Raw genomic sequence first — 27,196 nt, 5'->3', positions numbered from 1 at the left:
GTGAGAGAACATGGAGATAACAAATAGTATGTGTTTTCTTTGGATAAACTAGTGAGAAAGGGTACCATAAAGTAGTCCAAAAAAAAGAAACATTAAGGAAAGCAAGAGAATTATTGGATTTTATTGCCAGAATGAATTCAATATGGGGCATAATTCTATTGAGATGGTTGATAAAGGCATAAAGGGTTTGCAGATTATGTTCCCATATAAAGAAAGTATCTTCAACAAGTCTAAGCCAACATTTGGGCTTGAGATGCCATGAGTTTAGGGCTCTGGCTTGAAAACATTTCATAAAGATACTAGCCACAACTAGAGGTTTGGAAAAACCCATAGCTATTTCTTCAGTTTGCTGAAAGATGATGCCTTTCTAAGAAAAGAAGGTTGAAGAGAGGCAGCTATTGATAAGGTCAAGGGTTTTTTCCTCTATCAGATTAAAGATTATGTTTAAAGCTTCAGAGATAGGATTTTTTGTGAACAGAGAGACCCATCAAAACTAACCCAAAGGTCACTTTCTTCAAGGCTAAAGTTTTTGGTTTAATGAATGAAGTAAGTAGAATATTTGATATAAGAGAGGGTGGAGCCTACAAATTGCTGAAGCTTTGTCACTAAATACCCATTAAGCCGCTGGGTTAGGGCTCCAATGGCTCTAACAATTAAGTCAAGGGCGACCCTCTATTTATGAATTTTGGATTGACCATATATTTGAGGGGTTTAAGTGGCATGAAAGATGAGGCTGTGCTAAATAGAAGAATCAATGGATAAGGATTTTATGGCCTAGAATCAATGGATGAAGATTTTATGGCCTTAGTAAAGCATTGAGCGATTAAATTAATGAAATTTTTAGAAAAAAAAGTTTATAAGAATAAGAAAGAAGATCAAATAATTTGAAATCGTAATCTTCAGACTTCATTACATTACTACCTTGTTCTTGGTATCGCGGTGATATGCCTTAAATGAATATTTTATATTTTATATTGATTAATAGTTAATTAAATTAATAACAGCCCACAAAAATAATAAGTAATTATTGAGAAAAACATTATTCAAAATAACTATTGTTAATTTAATGAAAATTAACCTATAATATACTCAGAAAAATGAATAAAACATTAAACAAATCTTTAAACTAAAGCTGTCAAATATTTAAATATAAAAAATTCAAACCACGGCCGTCGAATAATAAAGAAAATAAAGATTTTGTCGGTGTATCATGACCGGAGATGGCAAATCCACTGGACTACAATTCAACCTATAAACAAAGATGAACATTTGTAAAAGATATATTCATCAAATTTACTATGTTAGAGTAGAAAGGGACGTTAACTTTTTCCCCTTTCATCTGCTAAATAGGTTGGTAAAAATGTATAACAGGACTGATACCTTTTAGGGTTCATGCTTTGGATATTGCTTACATGCATATTCGCGTATCGTCAAAGGATTTGATCGCGCATTCATTGATTGATGTCGGAATTTAGTAATGCATCGCAGTATATTTTACTAGTTAGATTTAACTAGTTATATATATTGTTTATAGCTCCAAAAATATTAGTTCAGGGTCATTCCAACCCGAAATAGCATGAAAAATCATGCCAAAATTCTGGTTTTGTATAGATTAAAGAAATGAATATATTCTATTAGATATTTACTGATAAAACTAAGTGGGGTTTCCTGCGAAAAAAATCTGTACTAATGAATTATTGATGTCAGTTCAGCGTTTGACGACCAACTATACCAGGGCATGCGCCGACAGAGTAGCCTTTTTGTTGCGCTCGTGATCTGTAAAATACTATTCGAATTTTAGAATATAGAAAGCAGAGAGCACGCGTGAAGTATTCTTTAACATTTGTCTACTGTATACGAATCAAATATGATCCTACATATATTTTTTGAGGTACTGTGCCCATATCTTCAATGGGCGCCACAGTCCTTCCTGTTTTATTTTTGAGGTACTGTGCCCATATCTTCAATGGGCGCCACAGTCCTTCCTGTTTTATTCCCCGGACGATATTCATTGGATATTGTAAGTAGAAATGTTCCCTTTATTGGATATTTTAATTTAAATGGCCATTTTAATGAGAATTATCCCCCACGTGGGTGTCTTGTCCTTTTCCATTTTTGTTTCCAACATGATTTCCTTTAACATAATATAGATAACTCGATTCCAATTTGATTTCAATGTACAGAGCAACACCATGTTTACATCATAGTTTAATCCAGACGACAGCAATCTTCAAGAATGCTCAGTATATTGGATTTGATAGCATTACTTTTTAAATATTAAACAAACTGCAGAAGCTTGAATTTTGATGGTTCTTTCTATCTGTTATACAACATATATGATATTATCAAACATATATGTAAACAATTATCAAATGTGAAAGACGAATATAATGAAACAAGCAACTGCAAAAGTCTGTATCTTTCAAACGAACAAAGCCTCTCACTTTTTAAAAAGAAAAGCTAAAACCGAAAGCACGCAGTTGGATATATGTCCTTGCCTTAATTCCAATACAAATGAAAATTTTAATAAATCACATTCTGAATGCGCACTGTAAAATCTATCCTGTATGTAGTTGGGCCCATCGTGATTCTTCTGCTGTAATCCTGTCCTTGTCTTGGGAATTTTGAGTTCCCGAATCTCAATCTGTAGCATATATTTGTTGCTCTGGGTGAGTAATATTATAAGTATTTACGTGAAAGAAAGTTTCAAGCTATCACTTTTGCAGCGTTATTCAATACAAGTTACACGCATTTGCACGTCGGTTTCGTAAATGAATGAGGTGGACATCAGAAGGGTTAAACATATGTGACAAATTACAACCATAGCTCTGTTTTATTAGTTGAAAAGGTGAGTAGGAATGCTGGCAGAATGACTAACATATAAACTATTAGTTGCACAATATTTTGTAAGATATAATTTTGATGGTAAAAGATTTTCGATAAATTGCAATTACATGATTACAGAAAATTTGAATTTTGGTTTCAAAATAAAAAAATATACGGTCTCTAGAGTAGTTTATATGGCAGGAGTATACCAGGTCATGGGAGTGAGAAAAGTTTCATTTCAATTCTTCTCATTGATAACGGTTGAATAATTGAAATGAAAGATGGACAACGGAACAATAATAATAAATAACACTCATTGAGTGTAATAATAAATAATACTCATGAGCAAGACTCAACTGAACTGAACTGAACTCAGACCTAGCACACAATAATGAGACACTGAGATTAATGCTCTCAACACTCTTAATCTCAACTATTATAATTATTGACACTTATAATGAAATTTTCTTTGAAATTTAAATACAGTTTTTCTCTACAGTTTTGTAGAATTGTTGGTGTGATCCACAGAAATAAAGAAATATATCTCCACTATTGAAAAACTCTCTAATAAAGTGAAAGCCTTTGTCAATAAGTTTACTCTTTTTGTCAAACACATGATTTTTTGATAAACCAAAGAGGTGTTATAAAAAAAAAAATATGAATTTTCTTCTTTTGAACATGTGAAAGATCATTCAATAGCCTTCCATGTGAAAGATCATTCAATAACCTTCTCAGCCCTACTGCTTGATAAGCTACTGAAGTTCAAACTTCTCAGTGCTACTGCTTGATAAACTACTAAAGTTGCAACTATAATGTGCCTAGAAGATATTGAAACAATGGGTTGTTTCTTGGATGCCCATGATATCATATTTCCTTGCAACTGAAAAGTGTATATTGATGTGCTTTTCGGATCAACTAAGTTGTTTGCATAGTTGTTATATGTGTATCTTATCTTAGCATTGTTTTTGCAACTTTCCAAAGGGAATTCAGGTCTAGTTGTAGTGAGATACAAACAACTACTAACTATAATTGTATAGAAAGTAGATGTTCCTTCATGTTGTTTGCTCAACTTGGTGATTAGAGTAATTGGATCATTTGTTGGATTGCAAGTGATCATTCTAATCTTGAGTAAGATGTCAGTGGAATATTTTTGTTCACATACAGTAACACCATCCATAGATTGTACAATTTCAATTCCTAAGAAATAATTCATGAGACCAAGATTATTCATGTCAAATTTTGTTTCCATGACAATTTGAATTCTTCTAACATCACATTACCTGTATAGAGAAAATCATCAAGATAAAAGAAAACAATGAGAATTTTACATTCATGAATTTGTGTATAAAGAGTTGGCTCATGGCTGCTTTTGCAGAATATACTTTTGATGAGGTAAGAGTCAATTTGAATGTACCAAGCTTAAGTAGCCTATTTCAATCCATATAAGACTTTCTTCAACTTATACACATGATGTTCTTGTCCTAGAATTTCAAAACCAAGTGGTTGATTCACATAAACATGTTCCTCCAGTATGCCATTTAAGACAATAGATTTGACATCTAATTGAAAAAACTTGCCATTTATTTTGAGTTGGAGTGGTGAGAATAATTATGACTATCTAACATTGCTACTAGAGGAAAGGTTTCACTATAGTCTATGCCAAGTTGTTGGAAGAACACTTTTTCAACTAGCCTTGCCTTATGTTTCTTTACTTTGACTTTTTATTTGGTTTGGTCTTGTAGACCCACCTTATAGTAATGTTGGTTTTGTCTTTTGGGATATCAACCATTTCCCAAGTTTCATTCTTTTCTATGCTTGCAATTTCCTGATTCATTGCATTAAACCCATGCTTCTCTTTTATGGCCTCTTCAAAGAGGATTGGTTGATATGTAAGAAAGGCAAAAATATTTTTCTCATATATGTCCCCGATGCTTCTAGCTTTTTTATTATTTTTTGAAGATGATGATTCACTCCTAGAAGAAGTATCATTTTTAGAGTGTTGTAGTAGGCAATCTTGACATCCTTGGCAGATGAACATGTTGATATGAAAGTTCATCAATTTTCTGGCACCAAGTTTCTTTTTAAAAAAACTTAACATCTCTAAACAAAAAATCTTGAAGAGTGGATTGTAGAGTCTATAGTTTTTGGGCTATTCATGGTAGCCTACAAAGATGCATTTTTCACTTATGTCGTCAAATTTCTTTTGAAATTTATGTAGAACATGTGCAAATGCTACACAACCAAATATTTGAAATTGAGAGACATTCACCATCTTACCATCCCAAGCCTATTGAGGTATTCTATCTTTGACACTGTTTTTCAGAGATACTTTGAGAAAATATATATTACAGTAGTAATAATTTCAACCCAATACTCATTCCGAAGCTAGTTTTCATGAAGCTTGCATGTTGGCATATTCATGATTGTTTTTTTTTTTGATACTCCATTTTCTTGTGGAGTGTATCTATTTGTGTTCTACACAATGATGCCTTATTGTCGACAAAAATATATGAAATATTTAGAAATGTACTCTCCTCCTCTATAGTAATTTCAAGATCTTGTAACTTTGGGTTTTTTCTTTGGATTTTAACTCTTTAATCCTTGGGAAAGTATAACACTTACTTCTAAGAAAATAAATCCATATTTTCTTGATATTTTCATCAATAAATGTAAAAAGATAAAGACTTCCACCAATGGATTGTGTTTGCATTGGTCCAAAGATATTTGTGTGGACTATCTCTAAGGGTTCTTTTGATATACTAGAAGATGTGGGAAAGTTCTCTTTTATGCTTTGCGAGAATACACAATTTCACATTGAGAGTCTTATTCATTTAAAATAGGGAGATCAATGACCAACCAATGCTTTTGAAAACCACTAAGACTCTTGAATGGAATATGACCATACCTAGAATACTATAATTATGGCACATCTATTTTGGTAACATTGTGTGCAAATGACTACGACATATTTGTACTTCTAAGAGAAAGGCAAGCATTCCATTCTTTGTTTTTTCTACCTTGGCTATAAGTCTTCTATTGGGAGGTTTGTCATAAATATAACAAGTTATCACTTGAAATATTACATCATAGCCATGTTCCATCAATTGACCTACACTAATGAGATTGCGCTTCAGGTGTGGAACATAATAAACATCGTGTATATGTTTTGTTGATTATTTGTAGTAAGAATAGCACAATACCTTTCACTTCAACTTTTATATAAGAACAATCACCTAGAGTGATTTTAGATTTGATAGAAGCATTAATGCAAGAAATCATATTTTTGTTACCTGTCATAACAAAAATGGTAGGAAATAATGGTGGCTTCAGAAGATTCTCTATCATTGTTGGAGATATGGAAACTACCTCTTTGTTGACCTGATTGTTTCTTTCGACATTCGTGTTCATAATGTCCAATTTTCTTGCAATAATAAGGCTAGACATTAGATTTGTTGCTCCATTTTATACTTCTCTGTGTCTAGTTTTGTGAAGTTCTCGACTACTCTCGTTGTTCTATTGCATGATGTTGTTCTATAGATATTCCTCCACCTTTGACTCGCCTTCTTCTGCCTCTAGATCCTCTTCCTGTGACTCTATCCACAGAGACTTGTGCCTTGAAATCTTGTTCCATGGAATCTTCTCCCACGTTAAGTAATGCTCTTCTTGTGATAGAAGTGATCGAGTCAACTGATACGTTGATAGAGTTGTTAGATCTTTTGACTCCAAAATCACTAATACAACCAGTTAAAATTTCTTTTACATGCTTCGAAGAAATTTCTCAACAATCTTTTGATCTGTGTCAGCCATCTTTGGGGTTTCGAACTAAGTCCTCAATGCCTGCAATTTAATAGTCTTCACTATATCATTATCCTGATATGCAACTTTGAGAATATCCCAAACCTAGTTTGTTGTTGATGTGTCCATTATTTTGTTGAAAATCGTGTCATCAATGATGCAGGAGCATCTAGCACCCTTAGAGAAAGGGAGGAATCCAAAGTGGAAAAAGAAAGTGAGCATGGACCACGTGAGAAAAACAAGGAAAAATCTATTTTAAAACAGATTTAAAGATGGAATGTATAAGTCTCGAAGACTTGATCAATATATATTCTACCATATGCATGCATGTAGCGAGAGCTTTGGGGCTTTGTTAGAATAAATCATGGAGGAGTCTGATCGGATCCTTTCACTGATCTGATCCAACATTTCTATTATATATGAACCTGCGTGTTCAAGTGTTGGTAGATAGGGGGATTGATAGAATTGTGAATGCCAAGAGTATTCCCAATGTAGTGAAGGGAGACTCTGTTCTAAGGTTGAAATGCCTTAGCTGTAACTGTGTTATGTTGAATAGATAGATGTTCTGTGGACTTCTTTGTGTCTATGTATATGTCTCTTTCCTATTTTGATACATATATATATATATATGTGTGTGTGTGTGTGTGTGTGTGTGTGTGCGAGGCTTAAATCCCAATTGTGAGTGTGTTGGTCAACCATCGATTCCTGTAGGATCAATGGCGACCCCATGATATCAAATTACTGTTTTATATATATCTATATCTATATCTATATATATATATATATATATATATATATATATATATATATATATATATATATATAGATATATATATATATATATATATATATATATATATATATATATATATATATATATATATATATATATATATATATATATATATATATATATCTATATATATCTATATATATATATATATATATATATATGTCATGTGTTGGTAGAGTGTGACAGAAGGAAGCCTGAGGAAGGTGTAATTCCATCAAAGGCAAGCGAATCCCAATTACATTGAGAAATAGCGCAGAAAACACTTAGCGACTCCATAAAGCGGACATGAAATTTGATATAGAGTGGCCTATACTCTTATTGGGTCCAGAAGGCATGTTGGGTGGGAAAATTGAACTAGCTACAACGGCCCTTGTAACAGAGCAATTGTGATAGTGCGATGGATCGTGAACTATCGGATCGCGAATCCGGATCGACAGTTCAGATCTAGTCGGCGATCAGCATGGTGGAGTCCCGATGTAATCAGTGATCGGAGGTTGGAGTCGCCGATAAGCGATATCACTGATCAGACATATTGGCAATCGACATATCGGGTAGTCGGAGGTCGGAGTTGGAGCGGAGCTGTGGACCCGCTGATATTTATAGTGGTGGGTCTATAATGTTTGAAGTCTGCTATAAGGTTCCGGAGTGGGATTTATATGGTTTTCCCGGTGTTCCTATATGATGTGTTGGACGAAGGGTTAAGGCTTAATGTTGGCATATGTTAAGCTCCCGATATCGTATTAAGGCCCGATATGTTATATGGATTCGGGTCTATGTAAGCCCATGGTTTAAAAGGCTATTAGTGCCTAAAGTGTGCTTCTGATAGGCTTTGTGGGCCCATAATCCACAGGCCTTAGAATCGATTTTTTGGGAATTGGGATTTTGATTAACCCCCAAAATCTCAACCCCATCAAGTGGTATGAGAGCAGGGAAAGTTTCCTGCGAGGAGAAGGATTCCAGAGAGAAAGAAGAAGGAGCAGGGGGTACAGTTGTTTAAAGCTGAAGAGTTATGGTGTTACTTTCATCCAGAGAGCAGCAACAGAAGGTGAGATGATTTGCAGCAACCTAGAGCAAGGTGTGCTCAACTGGTTCTAGAGGAGAGAACGAGAAGGATGCCAAAAGACCTAGTGAGGAGGGCTTGGTGAGGTATCGTGTAGCAGAAGAAGACTGTTACTGTAGAGGTTTAGTTGCAGCTCACAGAAGACCATGAAGGCAGTTCCACTGAAGAATGCAGTGGGTAGAATTGCTAAGGACAAGGAGAAGCATATGACCAGGAGGTCATAAATTTTTGTGCCTCGGGAGTCTAATGCAGGAATATCCAGCACCCTTAGACAAAGGGAGGAATCCAAAGTGGAAAAAGAAAGCGAGCGTGGACCAGGGGAGCAAAACAGGGAAAAATCTGTTTTAAAACAGATTTAAAGATGGAATGGATAAGTCTTGAAGACTTGATCAATATATATCCTACCATATGCATGCATGTAGCGAGAGCTTTTGGGCTTTTGTTAGAAGAAATCATGGAGAAATCTGATCTGATCCTTTTAGTGATCCGATCCAACATTTCTATTATATATGAACCTGCGTGTTCAAGTGTTGGTAGATAGGGGGATTGATAGAATTGTGAATGCCGAGAGTATTCCCAATGTAGTGAAGGGAGACTCTATTCTAAGGCTGAAATACCTTAGCTATAACCGTGTTATGTTGAATAGATAGATGTTCTGTGGACTTCTCTTTGTCTGTGTATATGTCTCTTTCTTATTCTGATACATACATATATATATATATATATATATATATATATATATATATATATATATATATATATATATATATATATATATATATATATATATATATATATATATATATATATATATATATATATGTCATGTATTGGCAGAGTGTGGCAGAAGGAAGCTTGAGGAAGGTGTAATTCTATCGAAGGAAAGCGAATCCCAATTACACTGAGAAATCGCGTAGAAAACACTTAGCGACTCCATAAAGCGGACGTGAAATTTGATACAGAGTGGCCTATACTCTTATTGGGTCTAGAAGGCATGTCGGGTCGGCAAATTGAACTAGTCAGAATGGCCCTTGTAACAGAGCGATTGTGATTGTGTGATGGATCGTGAACCGTCGGATTGTGAATCCAAATTGACGGTTCAGGTCTAATCAGTGATCGGCATGGCGGAGTCCTGATGTAATTAGTGATCGGAGGTTGGAGTCGTCGATAAGCAATATCGCTGATCAGGCATATCGACAATCGGCATATCGGGTAGTCGGAGGTCGAAGTTGGAGCAGAGCTGCGGACCTGCTGATATTTATAATGGTGGGTCTATAATCTTTGAAGTCCGCTATAAGGTTCCAGAGCGGGATTTATATGGTTTTCCTGTGTGTTCCTATATGATGTGTTGGATGAAGGGTTAAGGCTTAATGTTGGCATATGTTAAGCTCCCGATATCGTATTAAGGCCCGATATGTTATATGGATTTGGGTCTATGTAAGCCCATGGTTTAAAAGGCTATTAGTGCCTAAAGTGTGCTTCCGATAGGCTTTGTTGGCCCATAAGCCACAGGCCACAGAATTGATTTTTTGGGAATTGGGATTTTGATTAACCCCCAAAATCTCAACCCCATCATTCAACAAAATTTTGGATCCAACATTTTGATTGATGCTCTTTCTTTCTTAGTTCACTAGTTCTGTTCCTTTGATTATTGTTCATGGCTGCTAATGTTTCTTAGGTCTACTCTATATAGTAATTTTGGAGTGTATTTGGACAATATTGAGCTTGCAAAAACGTCTTCAAATTTAAAGAGAAAAATTCATAATTTTTTCCAAACAGAATACAAGGCACTAGAGGGAGCTATCTTTTTTTAATGTAGATAAGGGTTTTTTTTTTTACAAACTCATTTTCAAAACTTCTTAAACAAAAAATAGTTTTGATGAATTTCCAAATATGACAAGGGACTTTAGAATTTGTGAAAAACAAATTTTCTCTTAATTTTTTTTTTTAAAGGTGTAGAATATGAAATGGCTTCTTTAAGCTAGATCATAATCCAACATAACTATGAATAAAAATAGATATAAAAAAAAATTAAACAAATAAAACGCAGTTACTCTGTGAGCTAAAAAACTGCTATAAATCTCATATACATTAATTGAACCATTAACTACATTCATATATATTAAAATTATTACTAAAATGATTATCAATCAACTCTGAAACAAATCTACTCACCCTACAACTAATTTCTAGCACTGACCACCCTAACAATTTGTTGCATTAATTTTGCAGAGAACACAAAATTTGTTGACTAATTTGTGAGAAATTTACATAACTAATTAAGCATTATTTTGAACACTCCCCCTTAATGATTAATGAGGATTTACTATCTTATCTCGTAGCGCCAAAAATTGAGTTTTTGCAACTGCTTTGGTGAAGATATCTGCTAGGTGATGTTGACTATTTATATGCTTCAATTCAATATCCTTCTTCTACACCAAATCTCTAATGAAGTGATATTTCATTTCAAAATGCTTCGTTGTGTTGTGATGAACTAGATTCTTTGCTAACTTGATGGCACTTACATTATCACAATAAATCACTGTAGGCTGAATTTGTTTTTCTCCAATTTCTTGCAAAATTTTTCTGAGCCAAAGAGCTTGCGTACCTGTTGAGGTAACTGCAACATACTCCACTTCTGTGGAAGAGAGGGAAACAATTCTTTGTTCTTTTGAGCTCCATGTAATCAAGCCAGAACTAAAAGAGAAGCAATTTTCAGATGTGGACTTATGGCCATTAAGACTACCTCCCCAATCTGAATAACTAAATCCAACAAGATTGAACTTTTCAGAAGAGTAGTAATGAATACTAAAATTTAGAGTGCCTTTCACATACCTTAAAATCCTCTTGGCTGCCTTCATATGTATTTCACATGGATTTGTCATATACCTTGAAACAAGTGAAACTGAATATGTAATATCAGGCCTTGTGTGGGTTAGAAATATCAAGCTGCCCACAATACTTCTATAAGTTTTCTCATCAACTAAATCAACACCATCATCTCTACATAACACCTCTCCATGAGCACTTGGAGTAGGGGATGGATTCCAATCAAAAATATCAAATTTATTTAGCATATCCTGTGCATACTTTGTCTGACAAATGAAAATCTCATCCTTACTTTGATAAACTTCCATTCGTAGAAAATATTTCATGATGCCTAGATGTTTCATCTCAAATTCATTCATCATAGCAACTTTGAATTTATCATTCATCTTAAAACTACTACCCATATACAATAGACCATCAACATACAGACTTATGATTATAATATCAATACCTTCTTGTTTGTAGTAAAGGGTAGGATCACTCTTACTTCTCTGGAAGCCATTTTCCTGAAAGTATCCATCAATCCTAGCATACCATGCTCCTGGCACTTGCTTGAGGCCACACAAATCCTTCTTCAACTTGTAGACATTATTCTCCTTTCCTTCCACTTCAAAACCTTGTGGCTGCTCCACATATACTTCCTCTTCTAAGTACCCATTCAAGAAGGCACTTTTCACGTCCATATGATGATGTTCCACTTTTTTTGAGTTTCTAATGAAATCTAAATTCTAATGGTCTCTTGTCTTGCTACTGGTGTAAATTTCTCTTCATAATCAATTCCATACTTCTGTGTGAATCCTTTAGCAACTAATTTTGCTTTGTGTCTTTAACACTCCAATCACTATTAAATTTAGTCTTATAGACCCATTTGGTGCCAATCTTTTTCTTGTCATGTGGAAGCTCTGTCAACTTCCAAGTGTCATTCCTTTGAATGGTATCCATCTCTTCTTGCATGGATTTCAACCAAACCTCATTAGTACATGCATCTTCAAAACATGATGGTTCAAAATCAGCCTTGGCTAACAAAGCAAAATCGACTATCTCACCTATTGGGATTTCTTCATTTGCTTGATTTTCACTGCTCTGATAAATATCACTCAATCCCTTACCTTACTTGTAGAACTTGGAAAAGAAGTTGGACTTGAACTTGATGTTGAAGAAATTGATGAAGGGCTATTTGGTGGTGTTAAGCCACTAGTTATAGAAACATTAGTTGGCTACTCATGATCATTATCAACAATTATATCATCATTCAAAACATATTTTGTCTTCTCAACATGGCCTTTTTGATGACCATAAACTCACCCTTCATAAAAATTATATCTCTTGAGACAATAAGCTTGTTAGTTAGAGGATTATACAATTTATAAGCCTTGCTTGTCTCACTATACCCAATAAAAATACATAACTCACTCTTTTCATCTAAATTTTTCTATTCTGATCCAGTACACGCACATAAGCCAAACAACCAAAAACTTTGAAATGATTAACATTAGGCATTTTTCCATACCAAGCTTCATAAGGAGTCATCTTTTCTAGTGCATTGGTGGGCCTACGGTTGAGGATGTACATTGCTGTAGCAACTGTATCTCCCCAGTAAGAGTTGCTCAATCACTTAGTTTGTAACATGCATCTTGCCATTTCAACCACAGTACGATTTTTTCTTTCAGCTATACCATTTTGTTGGGGTGTGTATGTTGTAGTATGCTCCCTCCTAATGCTATTCATATCACAATAAATTTGGAAAGCTTTTGAGGAGAATTCTCCTCTATGGTCAGTTCACGAACATTTTACCTTGCACCCTCTCTCATTTTCTACGAGGGCTTTGAACTTCTTGAATGTATCCAGGGCTTCACTTTTGGCCTTTAAAAAATATACCCAACAATTTCGTGAGTAATCATTAATAAAAGTGATGAAATATGATGACTTACCCAACTCTTAGTTTGCATAGGACCACATATGTCTGAATGAATAAGTTGAAGTGGGTGATGAGCCCTCCATGAAGTTCCCTTTGGAAACCTTTCCCTTCCATGCTTTCCTTTAGCACATCCCTCACAAAACTCCTTATGCCCTTCTACCTTGGGCAAGACAAACTAATGCATGTGCAGTTAGAAACTTCAAACTGTGAAAATTTAAATGCCCATATGTGAGATTCCATAACCAACTTGAATCTTCATAAGACATATTTGCAATATTGTTGTTATGTTCATAAAACCTCAAGGAAACATCCTATTTCTTGTCATAGGCAGAACAGTGATCACCCTATTTCCCTTATTCTTATCATAGATAGTACATGCCTTATTTTCAAAGACTACTTTATAATTTTTCTCACATAGCTGCCCAACACTCAACAAATTATCCTTCAATTGTGGAGTATAATAAATTTCATGAATACTCTTTATACCTTCTTTTGTTTGGACCTCCATAAATCCTTTGGGAGCAACCTCCAATGAATTATCATGACCAAGTTGGATCTTGGATTTGAAACTTCCATCCTTTGTTGAAGACAACTTCTCATTCCCTGTCATATGGTTAGAGCATCCAGAATCTAGGCACCAAACATCTTTACTAGTATTTTCACCTTTCGCATAAGATAAAAATAAGTGATCTGGAGGATACTCACTACTTTCTTGAGCATACTTAGCATTTTTACCTTCTTTCAATCTGCATTCTCTTTCAAAGTGGCCATATTTGTTAGAATAATAACATTGAACATTTCTCTTATCAAATCTACCTCTACCTCTTCCTCTGAAACTACCTCTTCCACTTGAGCCACCTCTTCCTATACCTCTTGAAGAATTTTGGCTTTGCCATTTACCTTGACCTTGATTGATTTTGGCACTGTTGCTGCTTGCATCTTTATTCTTTGTAATTTTTAATTTAGAGGAAAAAGCTTTCTCTACACCTTCAAAAGTGTCCTTCAATCTTTCTTCATGAGACATTAAACATCCAACCAATTGATCAAACTGTAGTTTTTTTAAATCCTTACTTTCTTCCATGATTATGGCAACATGATTCCATCTATGTGTTAAAGATCTCAAAACTTTTTTAATTAAAACTTCATTACTCACAGTTTCTCTAAGTGTAGCCATTTTATTGACCACAACATTGGCTCTCACATAATAGTCACTCACACTTTCAGCTTCTTACATCTTCAAATTCTCGAACTCTCACTTCAATGTCTGAAGCTTGACCACCTTAACTTGATCACTACCTTGGTAAGCTTCTTGTAGAGTCTCCCAAGCATCTTTGGTAGTTTTTGCTCCTAATATTCATGGAAATAAGCTCTTATGAAGAGCTATCTGAATGTGAAACAAAGCTTGAGCATTCTTATTCCTTGCTTCCTTTCTTGTTGTTATTTCATTGGCTATAAGGGCATTCCAATCAGTTGGCTCCTCATATCCTTATTCAACAATCTCCCACAAATATTTTCCAATAAGAAAGGTTAGAATCTTAATGCACCAGTAATCATAATTGTTCCCATCAAATTCTCGAACAAGCATCTCATTAGAATTCGACATGATTAACTTTGACGAAATTCCAACAATACAACTTTAACCCAAAACAATTTTACCTACTCTGATACCACTTGTAGAATATGAAATGGCTTCTTTAAGCCAACTGATAAGCCAACATAACTATGAATAAAATACAAATATAAAAAAAATTAAACAAATAAAACATAGTTACTTTGTGAGCTAAAAAACTGTTGTAAATCTGATATATGTTAATTGAACCATTAGCGACATCCTTATATAGTAAAATTATTACTAAAATGATTATCAATCAACTCCAAAACAAATCTACTGGCACTACAACTAATTTCCAGCACTGACCATCCTAACAATTTGCTGCCTTAATTTTGCAGAGAACACAAAATTTGCTGACTAATTTGTCAACGATTTACATAACTGATTAAGCATTATTTCAAACAAAAAGACTTTTTAAAACCTCTCTTTTCTTGAGAGGGAAAAAAAACTTTAAAGGTGACTCTTCAAATCTAGTGAAACTGTAACTTCTAAGACAAAATATGTTGTGCTCTTTTCAAATGGAGGTTGTGGAATATTTTGAACCCGTTTCTTAAATTTACAGGGCTTACACACCCTTCGATGAAGATAACGTGTGTTATTCTAGAAATCATTTAAGTTGTGAGAGATAACACGTCAGTTGAAACTTCTTAGGTGCATTATAACTCAACTCGTCTAGCTTTTGGTGTGCATTATTGTCACCCCTCATGAAATTTAAAAGAAAATGTCTTTTCCCTTTAGCTTCCTCTTCTTATTTATCCTCCTCACCTTTGTAGGCCATAAATAAAGCCAAACATTGAGTGGAATGTTGCAAATCGATAGAAATCAATCTCATCGGAATGTTCCAGTCTTTGTTCGAGAGGGAGCCAACTAGACCCAACTCGCATGATAGTTATGGAAATTGCGTGGTCTGGATTGTGGAGTTGGAACAAAACGATAATTTATGGTTTCTTCCAAAAATGTAGCAATTCCTTTCACATCGACCAAATTGATGTGGTCTATATTTGATGCAAATTTCCCTCTATGCTTCCTGACGCGACTTCTCTTTAGTTTTCTTGGGCACAACCAATTTTCTAACGCATTCTTTGTTGGTCTCTCAAGGATTCTTATATAGGTTGTGCTATGATACCATGACAAAGGTCAAAGAATCGAAATTAAATAGTGAGTAAATGACTGTTCTCAATATCCACTAACAAATAGATATATTTCATAGAAGACAAGGTAACAATAACACTAAATATCCGGAGTAAGAATCAACTAGAACTTAACTAACTTAACTGAACTCAAACTGACTATGCCACCTAGTACACAAGATTGAGATAGGGAGATTAATGCTCTCAACACCAATTTATAATGGGAGCAGTAGGAATGGACCCAATTGCAAAATCATCTAAATAAATAAGAATGGAAAATATATCTTAAATTTTTTAATTATTTAAATTTTTATATTACATTATATTGTATAGAATTATATAGAGTGTTTGCATCAACATATAATCTTCACAACTACAAAATTCAAGTAATTATAGTAAGGGTTGAGTCCATTTAATTAGAAATGGCTAAGTAGCACAAAAATCTTGCACATAAAGGTACAGATTTAAAATTATTCTCAAAATTCAATGGGTAGGATGAGGGAGTTTCTAAAGACTTTGCATGTAATATTACATTTTCTTGATATGGTAAAAGTGGATATAATTTGTGTAACACCCACTCCTGCTAGGCCCACATACGAAACTTTCCAACCAGGGTAAACATTTGACGAGGGATTCTAATATAAGGGATTCAACTTCCTTTGTGACCTTAAGGAAATGGAACTGACAAAACATATCAAACACACTCATCCACATCAACAACAACACCCTTAAGGGACATGTCAGCCACTCAGAAACCTTGTCCCTCAGTCCTACTGATGATTTAAGCCTTTTAACCCCTATTCACTCTCATGTTATAGGCATGACAACATCTAGAAACTGAAAGGTGGTCTCATAGGCCTATGTGCCAGCGACTATGGAATTTTTTCAGAAAACCTGTGCCAACAACCTTGTCATTTGAGCCACTTTTTTAGCCTAGAATCCCTACCTCTACCCAAAAATTGCTACAACTTTAAGAAGCCATTAAAGACATGATAACAAGACTGATAAATAAAAAATCAACCTCACAACTAGGCTTGAGCATCCCCAACTGGGACTGACATTCCGTTAAACACTTAGCATCAATGCAACCTACAGGTCTAGGGCACAAGAAAAAGAATAAGTGACTTAAAGAACAAATGAAACATAACCAAAAGGATCATCTCCTTCTCCATTGAGCTACTATATCATCAATTAGGTCTTTCATCCATCCATTTAACAATTACAAGTAAATACATGAAATAACCATGACATGAACCTGTCATTTAATGATGCTTATAAAAAGCATAAAACCATATAAATATCAGATATATGACATCCATTAAATCCACATATAAACTATTGCAAAAGTAAGAGGACTTAGCTTTTATTAATCATAGACAAATATGACGGGGTTTGGGACTTCCATGTACCACTCGACCATAAACATGGCTGAGCCAAATCTCTCTTTCAGTTAGTCACCACCATTCCATATTCCAAGCATGAAAGTGGGATCTAATAGGACAACCAATCAAAAAACAACTAACGGAATCTAGAGGTTAAACCACATCCATTGTCATCAAACTGTGATCACACCAAACCGATGCTCCGATCATAACCGAACTGAACTTGGAATGCCATATGGAATCCATCAGTATCCTTGAGGAATTTTTCATCTCCATGTCTCTCTGTTTTTACAAAAATCCAATCCAGGATCACTAGGCCCTAAACCGAGACTAGTCTCTTAGGACTTACTGCAATCCAAACCTAGATCGCTATGCCCTAAACCGAGACTTCTCCCTCAATATTTACCGTGTATCCCACCAAAACCATTGAAGGGATTCCTAGGCCTTCAGGAATGAATCTTGACACCACCTCCACCCGGATTTCCAAAATCCATCTAGAAAACCAATACTCAAAAATGGGATAAACATCCCAACATACCATGGCATTTAGAAAAGGGAAAAACTAGGCTGAAAACCATTGTCATAACTTAGAAAAACCATGCCACCGACAATAAGAGAACCATACACCAACATGCAAAGCCATGCATGTCCAAAGTAGCTAGGAAATCACACATGAAAAAGGTTACCTACATTTATTCCTTCTAAAGCTACTTGATCCTGCTTTCCTTCCTTGATCCTTCCTTTCCTTTCCTTGCTTTTCCTTCCTTGATCCAAAGCTAGAGTGCTCCAAGAAAAATCTAAGTCACCAAGAGTGAGAGAGAGAGAGAATAATGAGAGAGCTCCAAAGTTGGTCTAACAAAAGGTTACCAACTGATCCTTAGAAGTCTTTTTATGAATGAGGCATCTATTTTCTTCATTTTCCATTATTTTTTTTCAATTTTCTCCTCACATGGAACATGTGACCTTTCACCTTAATTTTCTCTTAATTTCCTTTATTTCATAAATAAATGTGCCAAAAATGCCTTTTTGCCTCTTTAATTCCTTTTCCTTAGACTTTGCTAATTCTTTTAGCTAAAAACACATCTAGTGATGCCCACTAGGATGTCTTTGCCCAACATTCAGCTTGGAATAAGTGTCCCTTAACCATGGTCTTATTTTCCCTTTATTAACTTTTATTACATGAACTTTTCACCAGGGCTATTATAGAACCCTCCCCCTTGGGGAACATTGTCCTTAGTGTTAAAGCACACGATGACCTCAGCAAGATCACTCAAAAGAAAACATACTACCCATGGAGCTTTATAACTTAGATCATTGCAATATTTATAATGAAATACTTGTTTAAAAGAAAAACATCATGACAACATGACAATTTAAAAACCATAATATTATGACATCCATACCACTTATTGGAGTTTTATAACTTAACTCATGGAGGTATTTACATCCATATACATATACATACATATACGAAAACATCAACAAAACATATGCCAAACATATACCAACATCAAACCAAAATTGCTTTCCCTCAACCGGCAAACAATGAAGGGTACATGGCTTGCATCTAATCCTCCATATCCCATGTAGTTTCTTTAGGCCCAAAGTTCTTCCACCACACTTTAACTTGATCTATGGCTTTGTTACTTAGCATGAGATGGTTCTGCTCTAATATGCACTGAGGCTCCAGCTCAAACTCTCCTTCTTGCTCCACCTACAATACAAACCAATCAATAACATGATCAACATGTTTTATATACCTCTGAAGAAATGAAATATGGAAAAAATCATGGAATTTCATTGTTGGAGGTAGTGAAAGTCAATATGTAGCTGGTCCAATCCTCTCAAGGATGTTGAAAGGCCAACAATATTGTGGTGCTAACTTGGCATATGAACCAATACTCAAAGAGATTTTCTAGGGCTTTATGTGAAAATAGACATGATACCCAACCTGAAACTCCTTAAACACCTTGTCCTAATCCGAAAAACTCTTATGTCTATCATGTGCTACGTTAGATTCTTCCTTATAACCTACATTTCCCGTTCCATGTCTACCAACATTTCTAGTCCAATAAGTACCCTGTTCACTGGATCACTCTAGATGATGGGATTGTTACAATTTCACCCATGCAATGCCTCGAAAGGACTCATCCTTAATGACTCATGATAACAATTGTTGTATGTGAACTCAACCAATGAAAGATACACATCCAATTTCTTCTATTGGTGCATCACATACATCCTTAAAATATCCTCTAAGATCCTGTTGACCCTCTCTGTCTGTGGATGATAAGTTGTGCTCAAGGCCAACCCTGTACCCAAATATGTAAATAGCTCCCTCCAAAATTTGGAAGTGAACTTCGCATCCCTATTCGACACAATCTTCTTTGGAACACCATGTAGTATCACTATCTCTTTGATGAACACTTGTGCTACCTCACTGACTAAATATGTAGTTTTTACTGGAATGAAGTGAGCTACCTTGCTCAGCTTGTTGACCACGACCATAATAGAATCATGTTGCCTCATTGTCCATAGAAGAATTATAATGAAATCCATGGAAATGACCTCCCATTCCACTCCAGAATCACTATAGCTTGTACTAAACCACCTAGATGAATACATTCTGCCTTTACCTACTGACAATCTAAACATCTAGCCATGAACTATGCCAATTCCTTCTTCAGATTCATAAATAGTAGAAACTATTTATCGTTGTCAATGTCTTCTAATATCCTAGATGACCCGAGTATTTCTTGATGTGGAATTCCCTCAAGATAAGCTTCTTGAGCTCATTGCAATTCGACACATAGATCCTATCTCTAAATCTCACCAAACCATCTTTCGTGAGATAATAGTCTGCATCTTGATCACCTATACATGTACCTACACCTATACATATACCTATACATATACCTGTACATATACCTGTACATGTACTTGTACCTATGCTATGCTGAAACTTGTGCATAATCTCCATGTATTTGTTATCCCATTGTCCTTCCTACAAGATATTATCCTATAAATCTTTCCCATAAGAGCTCATAGCTACCATATGATTTACCTGTACCTTCCTACTAAGAGGATCAACAACCTGGTTCTTCTTCCCTTTGATGTATCTGATCTCAGAGTCAAACTCACTAAGAGTAGCTAGCCATCTAGCTTGCCTCACATTTAGATTTAGCTGAAAAAAAAAATACCTCAACCCACTGTGATCGCTCATCAATGTAAACCTCCTACCAAGAAGATAGTGCCTCCACCTCTTCAATGCATGTATAATTACTGCTAGTTCAAGACCCTGCATTGGATACTTTTAGTCGTGCTCATTCATTTTCCATGACTCATAGCACACTACATGTTCTTCTTTCAGGAGAACTCAACTAGGTCATCTCTTGCAAGCATCTATACACACTACAAAATCCTTGTTTGGATCCGCAATATTTAGCACTTGTGCATGTGTCAACAACTGCTTAAGCTACTCAAAACTAGCCTCACATTCTTCTGTCCATTCAAACTTCTTACCTTTCCACTCCAATGATGTGATAGGATATGAAATGTGTGAGAAGTTCTTGAGAAACCTCCTGTAGTAACCTGCCAATCCCATAAATGATCTCACCTCATCCACATTCTTAGGTTTTGCCCACTCCATGATGGGCCTTATCTTTTCTGGATCCACTACTATGCCATCCTTGGAGACAACATGCCCCATGTGGTGTACGTCAGTATAAAAGAAGCTGCACTTGATAATTTTAGCATACAACTAATGCTCTCTTATCAATCTCAACACTACTGCTAAATTCTTGGCATGTTCTTCCTCATCATTACAATATACCGATATGTCATCAACGAATACAATAACAAACTTGTCTAGATAAGGACACAACACACTATTTGTAAAACGTATAAATATAGCTGGAGCCTTAGTCAAATCGAATGGAACAAAAACAAACTCATAATTCCTATACCTGGTCCTAAACACAGTCTTGAAGATATCCTCTTCCTTGATGTGTACCTAATGGTATCCCGATGTCAAGTTGACTTAGAGAACAATGTTGCTCCCTTCAACTGATCAACAAATCCTGAATCCTCGGCAATGGGTATCTATTCTGGATCATTACTTTGTTAAAATGCCTATAGTCAATGCACAATATGAGAGTACCACATTTCTTCTTCATGAAAAACACTAGTGCACCCGAAGGCGATACACTTGGCCTAATGTACCCCTTGTCCAACATTTCTTTCAACTCTAACTTTAACTCAACCAACTCATGTGTGCTCATCCTATAAGGTGACTTTGATGTTGGAGCTTCCCCTCCTACTAACTCAATAGAAAAGTATACCTTCCTGTGAGGTGGCAAATCTGATATGTCCTTAGGAAATACATCCTGCAACTACTGCAAAATTGGGTGCCTCCTCAACACATCTGCATCCTGAACCTGCTTGCCCTTATCACTAGAAATGTGTACTGCAAATAAGACACACCTTTTCCCATGGCTACATTTTTCTTGCATAGTTTTCTCCATCCTAACTGATGTAGGCTTCTTCTTCCCCTACAAAGTCCTCTTTTCCCCACTATCATCCGCACACTCAAAGGATTCGTCATAACCGTTTAACTTGGTTCTATGAAGATACAACCAATCCATGCCCAAAAACATATTGTATGATCCCAATGGTAATAGCTTCAAATGTGTTGCTATAGGCATGCCATTTAACTCAAATTCACAAGATCTTACCCAGTGGTGAACTCACTTCTTCGTACTTGTAGCCAACTGTACCAACCAAGATTCTGCATGCACTTCTTTTCTCAAACCACACTTATCCACCATGTCAAGATTAATATAACTATAGTTATATCAACCAAAATATAAACAACTTGATCACAAATCTTTTTGCCCATATCAATGATCGATGTCTGATGATCTGCCTCCCTCTTGTCTAGAGATGCATAGATCCGAGGAATGGTAGGACCAACATCACCAACTCTATGTGCCTCCTGAGTACTATAGATCTGGGGTCTACCACTATGATATTTTAGACAATCCCTATTATGATGATCCTTACCACATACCCAACACTGCAATGGTTTCCAACCATCACCTCTAGCTTTCCACTCTCTACGTCCCTTCTCAGCTATATTGAATCTCTTGTAAGGAACTGCATTTTCATTCTCACATGCATCTTGAGGTCTTCTTCCATTTGGTGGCCATTTAATTTATCTTTCTCATATATTTTTGAGTCATGCTTAGGCTCAACTTTGCGCTTCGACTACTCATAACAATGCTTCAGCTTTTGGACGACGTCCTCCAATGATCTAGGATCATCGAACTCAATCCAATCTCTATATGCAAGTGGAAGTCCACTGATGAATCTATGAACCTTGGCATTATCCTCCTTGAGGTAAGGAACATATCTCAACAACTCCTAATATTTGCTAGTATACTCATCATCTATCATAGAACCCACCCACAACTCATAAAACTCCTTAGCTCTGTCATCATATTACCTATCAGACAAGTACTTCTTCTTTAAGAGCCTTTCAAATGCATGCCAGGTCAAATCCTCCTCATGTATAACTATGGAATTCTTCACGTCTTGCCAAAAAATATTCGCTTTACCTTTGAGACTGAAAGTGGCTATCTTTTCTTTCATGTTTTCTGAATAATCATACAATTAGAAGAATTTCTTTATACCCAATAACCATGCCTCTGCATCTTGTGATTTCTTCATCTCTCCATCGCAAGCTACACAATTCAATAGTAACCCTAGTAGTTTTGGCCACTATAACCCTATCCATACCTTTCTTGGTGTTTTGGCTACTCGAAGCGTCACCATTGACATTTATGACATGGACACACTACACTATTCTAAATCTTCACAATCCGAGTTACTACTTGAGCAGAAGGACGTTAGGTATCTTTAGGAATTTTTCTCATATCAAAAACTTCATATAAACATTTTTTGTTGATTGTTTCACGCATTATAATTAAAGATAAAATCAACCATTTATTTTTCACTTGGTCTTATGTGTGATTCATTTGGTATTCCTAAAGAAAATGTATGTGTTTAGGTGTGTTTACAAATGCAAGAATCTCAAGTTTTGTTGATTTATTTCCTTTCTTGCCAACTGATTTATTTCTTGGAATATAATTCTTGTCATTAGTTACATGTTTCATAGGAATTATATCATCTTCAGGTGCCTCCTATATACAATTCACATTATTGTGCAAATTCTTTTACCTTTCATCGTATTCTGAATCACCCTTTATGTTGATAGAGGGACTAATCCTTTTACTAGCATGTTCTCTTCTTCGACCCATATTTCCCTGAGATAAAAGCCATTTTATCTTCATGTTTCAAATTAGAACCCTTGGTCCATGTGACTAAAACCCTAGGGTTTCCAAATTGATTTTATTGATTGAGGATGCATGATTTTACCTTTCATCATATTCGTAATTACCCTTTTTGTTGACATGTTGATTGATACTGTTAGTAGTGCACTTTTTTTTACCCATTTTTCCCCGAGCTTGAAACCCCTTTCTTTTCACGTTTCAACTTAAAACCCTTGTTCTATGTCAACTTTTGCTACTTAACTACCAAGTATCAACTTGTTTTTTATTTAGCTTTTACCTAGGGTTTGTAACTAGAATGTTAGGGATTCCAAATTGATTTTTGTTGAGTGAGGAGGAATTATTTTACATTTCATCATATTCAGAATCAACCTTTTTTTTGACACAGGGATAGATACATTTACTAGTGCACTCTTGTTCAACTCATCTTTCCCTAAGCTCAAAATCTTGTTCCTTTCATGTTTTAACTTATAACCCTTGGCGCATGTCAACTTCTGCTACCTAGTTTCTAAATGTCAACTTTTTTTTCATTTAACATTTCCTTAGGTTTTGTGACTAGAACCCTAAGGTTTCAAAATTGATTTTTGTTGACTGAGGAGGAATGATTTTACCTATGATCATATTTTGTGTCACCCTTTTGGTTGACATAGGGACCGATACTTTTACCATCCTATGTTATTCTTTGAAACATTTTTTCTTGAGCTTGAAACCCTTTTATGTCCATGTTTCAACTTAAAATCCTTGATCCATGTCAGCTTCTACTACCTAGTTGCCAAGTCTCAACTTGTTTTTCATTTAAATTTTCTGGTGGTTTAGTGACTAGAGTCCTAGGGTTTCCAAATTGATTTTTATTGACTGAGGAATTCCTTTACCCTTTATCATATTCTGAATGACCCTTTCTATTGAAATAGGGAACAATACTTTTACTAGTGCACTAGTCTTTGACTCGTATTTCCCGAAGATTGAAACCCATTTCTTTTCATGTTTCAACTTAGAACCCTTGGTCCATGTCAACTTTTGCTACCTAGCTACCTACTAACAGATCATATCACAACCATCCACATATGATGATTTCTTAAATAAACATGTGTAGACTTACTATTTACTTGCCTTATTATGATGATTCACTTGACCTACAAGTATATTTTTTATTCGACTATGTAGGGATGGAAATTGAAAAGCCAGATGAGGGAGAAGATGTGTCACATCAAGCTAATGAACTTGATGATGATTAAGATGTGCCCTATGGACTTGATCAACGACTAGAGGAACATGTGCCCTATTAAGTTGATCAACTATCACCAAGGATTACAAAATGTGCAATTTCAATATAATGAACCACTAGAGGAAGAATATTTTCCAGAATACACTGATCAACCACTGGAAGAACAAATTACTTCATCTCAAGTTGAGAGGATAGCAGGGAGTTGTTGTGGTTTGGAAACGGGTGGACCATTTGATGAAACTTTGGATGCAAGAACAACAAAGGACCTTGGTGATCTTATCCATACTCACACTATTATATACCATGTTAATAACATCATTCAAAAAACATTTTGAGAAGCATTCAGTTGTTGCACAAGCTCAGATACTAGATGGGTTGATCAAACATAAGAAACTAAAACGTGCCACAAAACATTTGGGTGTCCAATATGATAAACATAAGAATAAACATATGAATTCCATTAAAAATATATCAAAGGCTTTGACTATGTTTGTAAACTCAAGAAAACCTGGTGTTTGAGCTGTGCACGGGGAAATTACAATTGTTAATTTTTCACCAAGTACATAAAAACCACAAAAAATTGGTAGCAATGTCAAAATTTCTCCATGTCCTGAGAAAAAAATTCACAAGCATATAAAATTCATGGTTTGAGTGAATGAAAATGATGAATCTTCTTATTGGGCTCTTATCACTAGACAATCCTACCAAGATAGACTTACAGTAGGAATCAGAGCATTTCTGGTAGAGTTTTGGGAGAGCCATACCCATGCTATTGTAGACAGAAAGCATGTCATATGACATCACATAGCTAAAGGTGAGTATGTGGAACATGCTAAGCACATTATAGAAATGACAGAAGTTTCACTGTTGGAGATATTCCAGGAAAGAAATCGCCATGTGAAGATATCCATAAGGATGTTTCAAAAATTTAAGCCATGGCTTATTAGGCCTAATACAATCTGTGACACATGTTGTTGCTACTGGAATGTTGAATTCTAGCTTCATTGTGACACTTTCTAGTAATTTTACAAGACTAACTATAATGGCGACCCTCCTCCTCCTACAATGCATGATTTTGTTTCATCAATATTGTGCATAATAGAGCTAGAAGAGTTGTTTTACAAGAAAATGTGTATAGGTGGGAGAAGATGAACTGAATGTGGTGATTTGGCATTGTTCCATAGGAAATTTCTTACTGATCCCAACTAGTTTGGGATGTCAAATGTCACCATCACATGGAAGCATTTTGAGTATGTCGTGAGAAATTAACCATGTTCTTCAACTCTAGAACCTAAGAGGATCAACTATGTTGAGGATGATATTTATATTTCACAATTCGTGGGGGTGTTTCAAAACCAGATCTAAAAATATATCAAATAGTCACACATGTTTAGGTGGAAAGCATCTAAATTTAAGCATTCTTGCGAAGTATTTAATCTAGGCACAATGTTATCAGTGGTAGACATTGTTGAGAATTACACATTTTCTCCTCAGAAAAAGATAGAGAGTGAGTATTATCACTAGACCAAGTGTCCATATTCATACACGTTTTATACAAACATGTACAATTGAACATTGATGGTAGGGAGAACGCCGACAAGTCATGTGATGTGATTAAGCACTATAACTCTTACATCATTGATGATCGTGAGCATGAAACATTGTTCATGCAACATTGCTTTCAATTGATTTATGAATCACTAGAAAAACATGACATATCATTTAGGAAGCGTTGGATATGGTTAGATGGTTGTGCAAGGTAGTTGAAACTAGTACGCACTTTTTATTGGTTGAGCTCACTAAACAAGAAGACAAAAAGTTAGCATACATGGAGCTAAATTGAAACAAGACATGGAAATGGAGTATGATGGTCCAAGTGCTTGTATGAAGCGAGCACTTAGGAGGTATCAAACGAGTCATGATGTAGATTGAATTGAATCATCGCTAGAGGTAGTCAAATGGTACAAATCCCATTTAGGAAATGAAAGTCACAGATCTATAAAGCATGTTCTTAGGTTCTAGAATTTTGTGTTATGAAACCAACTCACAAAAATATATATCAAGGACTTAAAAATTATCCGCTTCGAGGGGGTAACCTCATTTACATTACATAAATGCACAATTATTGGATGATACAAATGAAAAGAGCTCCTTTGTATATATAGGTGTCTAAGGGGTCAAAATACAATCAGAGTCTACATAACAATAATAATGTAAGTGCACAGCAATAAAAATAATGGGCTTCTATGGGGCACAACAATAAAAATATGGGGGCTACA

This window comes from Pinus tabuliformis, chromosome X (genome assembly GCF_031772625.1).
Source record: "Pinus tabuliformis cultivar Carrire ecotype Pingquan chromosome X, CPIR1, whole genome shotgun sequence".
In the NCBI taxonomy this organism is placed as follows: Eukaryota; Viridiplantae; Streptophyta; class Pinopsida; order Pinales; family Pinaceae; genus Pinus; species Pinus tabuliformis.
The sequence above is the reverse complement of the archived record's forward strand: the minus strand, read 5'-3'. Positions refer to the sequence as shown.